The sequence below is a fragment of the Xiphophorus hellerii genome, chromosome 14 (assembly GCF_003331165.1).
Source record: "Xiphophorus hellerii strain 12219 chromosome 14, Xiphophorus_hellerii-4.1, whole genome shotgun sequence".
NCBI classification, from domain to species: Eukaryota; Metazoa; Chordata; class Actinopteri; order Cyprinodontiformes; family Poeciliidae; genus Xiphophorus; species Xiphophorus hellerii.
The window spans coordinates 5,994,718-6,003,039 of record NC_045685.1 but is presented as its reverse complement, the minus strand read 5'-3'; positions in this window follow the sequence as shown (position 1 = coordinate 6,003,039).

Here is an 8,322-nt window from a genome sequence, read left to right as displayed (position 1 = left end):
TTATTTATTTGTATTCATGTTATCTAGTTTCCCTTTGGGATCAATAAAGTATTTTTGAATTTGAGTAATGATTAAAATGTATGTTGTTAAATCTTTGAAGCTGTTCTTAATGCAGGTTTTGCTTTACCTAGTCGCATAGCACAAAAAAAGCAAAGGCAGTCGTTTTGGAACTCCACATGTTGGACAAGGTTCAAGTCCTTGGACTGCCGATTGTGCTGGCAATTAAAGGTAAAAGTTTAAAAGCATTAAACCTCGTGTAGAGGGAACATTTTAAGGTTACTATGATTATGAACAGAATTTATGCATAGCAGTATTATGATTCTTGTGTGATGCATGAGCTCATAAAAAAGGCTTGTTACGGCCCTGGGACTTAAGGGCTGCGCTGCTGGTGTTGCTTTTCTCTCTCTTTGTGCTCCTCTTCTTTGCAGGTGTTGCTGATCGATTGATTTGGAGCGCAGAGTATTTGAACCTGGCTATCTCCACCTGCTGGGTCGCCTTCGGCATCCACTCTGCCTTCTTGATGCTTGTGGGGTTTTTTTGCCAGGCCTCAGCTTCTCTACTTTTGCACATTTGAGTTTGTCTTTATTTTTGCACTTCGACGGTTCCATATGCACTCATACAACACATCCAAGCATTAGCATTACATCACTGATACTGACATCCACAATCCATTGTTGTTTTTGTTAATAAATATTCCTTTTTATGCACTTTTACCACTGCATGGTCTCCTGTTTTCTTATAACTTTTAGCCAGTTGTAACAGACTGAAAGTGCTGTGAAATTGCATTTATATTTCTCACTGAAATTTAGTAGTTTTAACATGAATTGATAGAAAAAACATTAGAGCAAGATTTTTATTTAAAATCATACAAAGTTGCAATGTAGTGTCCAATTCTGGATTTATTCTGTCATGTTTAACCTGCTATGAATTATTATTATTATTAGTGTTGAAATCACTTAAGAGAAAAAATCTGGTGCAGATCGGTCGATGCATCGAGGAGATACAGCCGATGTATCAAGTTAGGGGGCGCAGTAGAGTCAAATTACATTTCAAACCCGTTGGGCTCTTTAGAGGTGAACAAAGGTCATACATATCCAGTTTGGCGCCAATCGGATGTATCAATTAATTTTCGAAGTCACAATGGCTTCCAGGTACCAAATATATATTCTGCAAAGAATTAATTGACATTGTAAAAGTGAAATTGCTCAAACAGCCAAAGGCAGGTATTAACTAATTAGATTTACTCAATTACTCTGTAACTTTTGACCCCAAAAACATTCATTAAAATTAGGACTATTTTTCCATATGTTATACTCTTGAGTAAATTTTGTTGATATGCCACCTAATGCAAGTAACTTAACTGAATGAAGAACACATTTTAATCCATAAAAAAATAAAACATGATACACAGATAAATGTTTGTTAGGTTCCATCTAACCTTTATTTGTTGTCTTGTATTAATATTTTTCATTTTTGGTTTTAAAATACCTAACAGTGCACATAACTTCATTGTTATTCATGTCTGCTGAAATAAATGGGTAATATTACATTGCACATTATGATCAGTGAAACAGTAGTTAATAATAACCATTTCACCAAATGCTTTGTTACTCTTACTTGTGTCGTTTATTGCAGTTACTTACTAAAACTATATTGAAGTTGTGCTACTCGTCATTAGAGTGCAATCAGCCATCTGCAATAACTCTGTGAAGAGTCTGAATTGATGAGCTACAACATTTAATTTTCCTTTTGGCTCAATAAAGTATTTTTGAATTGAATTTTGAAGTAGAATTTTTCTTCTAATTTAGGATTCACGGTAGAGAGACGTTTTCCCATTTGGAGGACCGAAACTGACAGTTAACAATGAAAGCAGAAATATAATGTCGCACCAGTTGTGAACTTAGACTGGTTGGCCAGTAAGTGGCAGCATACGGCGTGATGAACAAGAAAACGCAATACTTGTATTATCTGCATTATTTGTAGTCCAATTCCTCTGAGGCACCAGTGCGTGCGTTCGTCAATGAAAGTCATGGAAACGACGTTAGCGTCCTCTCAAGCCTATAAATAACGCTGACCTTCTGAATTCTTTCCCCTTTGCTACGGGACTTTTGAGAGAGACGCCTGAAGGAGCCTTTAAAGCCTCGGACGGTTTGAGCTTGTCGAAAAGTCTGCATTGCAAAACTCGCTGAAGAAGCACTCGTTGAAGAAGGACTCGCCGAAGAAGGACTCGCCGGAGAAGGACTAGCCGAAGAAGGATTCGCTGAAGAAGGACTCGTTGAAGAAGGACTCGTTGAAGAAGGACTCGCCGAAGAAGCCCTTGATTAACAAACCTGCGACAGACGGTTCCTGGTCAAGAGAAGCACCAGCAGGGTGATCAGCTTGAAGGTTAAAATCATTCTTTTACTATTTTTAATATACGAAAGCAAGTTATTACTAAGATATTAGTGACTTGTATTTTTTATTTTGTGTTTGTGTTTTAAAGAAACACTGACTGCTGTTAAAAAAAAAAAGACGAGTAGCATTCTTTGCTAGCATAGCTCTTTCTTAACTCTTAAACCGTTTTTTAACTGAATTTTGCTGGAAATGTCGGGAATGTTAAACTGTGGTGTAATGATTTAAGAAATATATGTATTTTACTTAATTATAGTCAACTTAGTTAAAGTAAGGTCAAATTAATGGAAAATTAGCTTGTTTTTTTGACCGTTATTTTTTGAAAAATGCCGTGATAAACACCCAGTTTCCATGGATACGCTAAATGAACTACTTTAAATATTTAATGTTCTTTTTAAAAAAAAACATTAAAAGGATAGTATATACCCTTTTAATAGCCTATATTTTAAATGTTTAGTTTCATTATTTTTTCAAGATAGGGACATGTTGATCTGGTTGGGTTTTTTTTTTTCTTTTTTTTTCTTTAGCATAGCCAGGAAATATGAATTGATTTGAAAAAACAAAAATGGTGATATTTAATCTAAGAATATCAGGTTTGATGACTTTGGTGTCCAATTCTTTGACATTTTCATGACTTCTTTGAAATGTATAGCTTTAATAGGTCTCTTGCATTTGTGTTGTGAAACAAATTTGTGAGTTAATTTAAATTGTTTTGTGACTTATGTGTTAGCTTATTGACATTTGTGGATAAATGTCTGGGATATTAACAATAGTGTTTGAGAAAAATTGTTATGCTGGTTTGAATAGTCAGATTTCTGTTCAGTTCTTGGGCTTTACTTTTTTTTTTTTTTTTCAAAAAATGCCTTGACAAACATACTTGGTTTCCATGGCAATCACATCGGACTAGGGGTTTATTAGGACACTCAAAGACGCTTTGCATAAAATTTCCATTCATGTACACGTTCACACACTAATGATAATAAGCTAATCATTATGACTTGTAGCCACAGATGTTTTAAAAGTTATTTCTGGTTTTAGAAGATCTGTTTTGTTTCATTCAGATCTTTGGAATAAGAAGTCAGTGCCTGTTCCAGGTTTCAAAAAATGCCTCAATAACACATTTGGTCTCCTTGGATACGTTGCTTGAAATAAAACCTTAATACTTGAATATTAGAAAAGTTTTTAGATATATATTTCTCCTGTATTATTTCCAAGTAGTTTAGTTTATATTTAAACTTATTATTGTTTAGTTTGCTTTTTTTTTAAGAAAGAGAAGTTTTGAATAATTAGTTGTTTATGAAATGCTGTGTTGGTCCTTTGCATATTTGGAGCTCTAATATATTTTCACGCTGATTACATTTTCAGAAAGAGGCAGCAATATTAATAGTGGTGTGGTGATTGGAAAACTTTTTATTTTAGTTTGAGAGAATTACTATTAGAGAATCAATTTTGTTGATGTTCTCCATCTCCATGGAGATGGTAATATTGACAGAAGCATAAGGAGCAATATAATTGTGTGAACATTCATCTGAGTTTATTGCTGGGTTGTATGCAGCCCTCAAATCTTCAGACTGATGTCATGATAGCCATAACTGACCCATTTGGAGTAATATTAACATGTGATAATAAGACTTTTTGAGGCATCATGTACACATAAGGGATGCGGATTAATACACTGGATGTGGATTTCTATTTTTTTTTTGTAGGAGCTCCTGGAAACGGAGGAAAGGCCACTTATGTCGGCCTGTTTATGTAGCTCCCTACTATAAAACATCTATAAAACTTTTAAATTGATAGATGTACATTTTTGCTGTTAGCTAAAAACATCGGGATGTTTCGGAGAGACTCCATCCAGGAACTCCATTGCTTTCGCCATGGAGTTCCTGTACCTAGTGAATTAACTGTGGTGAAAATTAAGAAGATTGAATTTTATTTAATATGAAAACAGACTTACTTTTATAGGTTGCATGATCTAAAATGTTAACCTAATTTGATTTTCCTTTACGCATAATGCGCAAAGGAAAATCGCACATTATGCGCGTATGGGAGTACTGATACTCCCATATATGAAGGGAGTATCAGTACCTTCATACTCCCTTCATATATGGGAGTATGAAGGTACTGAAGGGGTGTCAGAGTAGCTGTGGCTGTGATTGTTAAAAATTGTTGAGCTCAAAGGAATTTAGTTTTATTAGCTACAATTAAGATTTTGGTCATTTAAAAATGCTATTGGAAACATATTTTTTAAAAGTTTGATACTTTTAAGGTACTACAGTTGTGTAAGTAGTGATTTAAGTATAATACTAATGAATGTATCACGTATCTTATCCCTGGCTATTATTAGGAATGATAAAATGTACCTGTAGCACCAAAGATTTGTGGGGATGGGTTGTTATAGAAGGGTGAACTGAGTAACTTGTTGCAGGGTTTATTTTACTCACACTAATGGCACAATCTAAGATTACAGGAGTTTTATTAGCTATTAAAAGTCGTAAATACAGTGTGTAGCTCTTTAATTTATATTTCCAAATGTTTAAGAGTTTATGACTAGGGATGAATTACCAATAAGTCTAAATTTGATTTGTTGTACCAATGATTTATTGGTACTAAGGTGAAGCTGCAAGTTTGTTTGTCTGAGTGGTGATGGTCTATACATGTTTGATCATTGAGTTTAAGAGTGTGTTGTTCTGGTTTCTATGTAAAATCATGTTTTTTGCTATTTTTTGTGACTAAAGATAAGCTTTATTTATTTTATCTCTTAATTCCCGTTCTTGTTGTATAATCACATCTGGCATAGCAATAATATTGTTAATTACATTCAAGAAAAACAAACACATTCACAAACATGGGTTATTGTATTGTTGGTATTTCACTGTTCCCTCTAAACATTGCTTTGGACTTTTGTGAAGGTCAAGATACTGATAGATTTTGTTTTGCTTTGCTTTTTTTCCTTCACAGCCCATACCATGGCGCTTCCAGCAGATGGATCCCCAGCGTTGGAGGGACTTCCAGACAATGGTAAGGAACACGGTAAGTTGTGTTTACATGAAGCCGACACGATTTCTGAAGACCATGGAGAGGAGTTGAGGTATAGTTTACCTTCGCAGTCTGTGGACTGTTCTACCAGCTCCAGTGGTAGCTCTACCAGCTCCAGTGGTAGCTCTACCAGCTCCAGTGGTAGCTCTACCAGCTCCAGTGGTAGCTCTACCAGCTCCAGTGGTAGCTCTGCTACCCGCTCTATTGAAGACGAGGTAGGTAATGCCTGTACTACCAGCTCCAATGAAGGTAAGGTAGGTAATGACTGTACTACCAGATCCAATAAAGATGAGGTTGATAATGAAGACCAAAATGACTTCAAATCCCGCCTTCGGGTTGTCCAGGTCCTTCGACCAAACATTAAATTCCTGTGGGGCATCGGAGTGCTTGAACAGTCATTGAAACATCTGAACTGGACGGTTGATAAGCTTAGCTTCGCTGACACCAGTCTGACAGGGGACCGTACCGATGCTATGTCACAGCTGCTTAAGATTCTTCCCCCACATTTCAAATACATAAAAGTCATCGGGGTGTCTCAAAAGCCTCAAGAAGACACGGCTTCTTGTACTAAACTTGAATTCACATCTGGACTTGACAAACAGGAAGAGCCCATTTTGCGTCCAAAGAAGTCTAGACCTATCGGTACCTTGAAACATCATCAGGTAGATTTGGAAGAGGACGCGGGTTCTTTGACTTCTGACCGAGACAGGAGAACAAGGAAGAAGATGGATGCTACGAAGGTGGATGCTGCGAAGAAGGACGACCCACCATCAAAGCTTTGTTTTGGTACCGTGCTTCCTTCCAGGTTTCTGTTTACATCTGGACTTGACAAACAGGAAGAGCCCATTTTGCGTCCAAAGAAGTCTAGACCTATCGGTACCCTGCAACATCATCAGGTAGGTTTGAAAGAGCACGCGGGTTCTTTGACTTCTGGCCGAGACAGGAGAGCAAGGAAGAAGATGGATGCTGCGAAGGAGGACGACCCAACATATAAGCTTAGTTTTGGTACCGTGCTTCCTTCCAGCTTTAAATTCACATGTGAACTTGACAAAAAGCAAGAGCCCAATATGCGTCCTATCAGTATCTCGCCACAGCCTCTGGCAGGTTGGAAAACTTTAGTGGCTTCTGTGGCTTTTGACCGCACCAGGAGAACTACAAAGAAGGTGAATGCTGCAAAGGAGGATGACCCATCATCAAAGCCTAGTCATCAGGTAGGTTTGAAAGAGGACGCGGCTCATGAGACATCTGTGACTGCCATAAACAGAACGAGGACAAAGGACAGTGATGCTGAAGAGCAGCCCCCAGCCAAGAGGACTAGGGACACTGTTGACATCTGTCGCCCATCAACGGCATCATGTGAGGATCCTGGACAGTCATCCGAGAGGCCCAAGGACAGTGTTACTGAAGAGGAGGTTGCCACCAAGAGGACCAACCATAGTGATGAGGTCTTTAAAATCATCGTTGACCGGTTGGCATGGAGAATTGAAAACGAATGGGGGGACAAGACCAATCCATCAAAGTCTCTGTTCAATCCCTGCTGTAGGAAGGGATGTAAAGCTCCCACTGTGAGACCCCCTATCCTCTTCTATCGCTCATCAACGGAATCATGTGAGGAACCTAGATTGTCATCCCCTCTCCTCGTTCCCGTGTCTACATTGAGGCGAAATCTTCATGTCTTTTCGGACCCTGACCTCAGTCTCTCTTGTGAAATTCCACATGAAATGCCTGCTAAACAGGAGCCCTCTCCCAAGAGGACCAGTGAGACTGTTCCTAAAGAGGACCCCCGTGCCAAGAGGATTAAGATCTCTCTTCCTTCAAGGGGTGACCTTTTCGCCAAGTTCCGCCCTGGTGCAGAGGACCCCGCCAAGAGCACCAGGGACAGTGTTACTGAAGAGGAGGTTGCCGACAAGGACCAACCATAGTGATGAGATCATTAAAATCATCCTCAAATGGTTGGCATGGAGATGTGAAAAAGAATGGGGGGACAAGGCCCATCCATCAAGCTCTCTTTTCCATCCCCGCTGTAGGAGGAAATTTGAAGAACCCATTCAGGTTCTCCCTGTCCTCAGTCTCTCACCAAGGATGTCGTGTGAGGATCCTTTTCTCTCATCCCCTGACTCCAGTCCCTTGCCTTTGACGCATTGTGAAGATCCCATTTTGTCACCCCGTGTTTTCAGTCCCCCACCACAGATGCCATGTGAGAATCCCACTCTGTCACACATAGAAGAAGAACAAATATCTTCAACATCTGGTGGAATTACAGCAAGAGGGAGTTCCAGACACAAGTGGTTTAGACCTAACTACGCCTTGTCAAGTGACTCCGATTAGATTGGGATCTGTAAAAAACTGAAGACCTATTTGGGAAGTCACATTAGGACACCATCATTTCTGTTGTTTTTTACTTAAGCCAATGGCTTTCTATCAGGCTTGTGGAAACCTTAGGTAGCGCCTTGCATCGGGGTTTTTCTTTATTCCAATTCTGGATTTAGCATTTTGGATATTAAGGATTCTGGAAGAACTGAAGAAACCTTAGGTAGCGTCTTGCACCGAGGTTTTTCTTTATTCCAATGCTGGAATTAGCATTTTGGATATTAAGGATTCTGGAACAACTGAAGAAACCTTAGGTAGCGCCTTGCACCGGGGTTTTCTTTATTCCAATTCTGGATTTAGCATTTTAGATATTAAGGATTCTGGAAGAACTGAAGAAACCTTAGGTAGCGTCTTGCACCGAGGTTTTTCTTTATTCCAATGCTGGAATTAGCATTTTGGATATTAAGGATTCTGGAAGAACTGAAGAAACCTTAGGTAGCGCCTTGCACCGAGGTTTTTCTTTATTCCAATGCTGGAATTAGCATTTTTCATGTTAAGGATTCTGGAACAACTGAAGAAACCTTA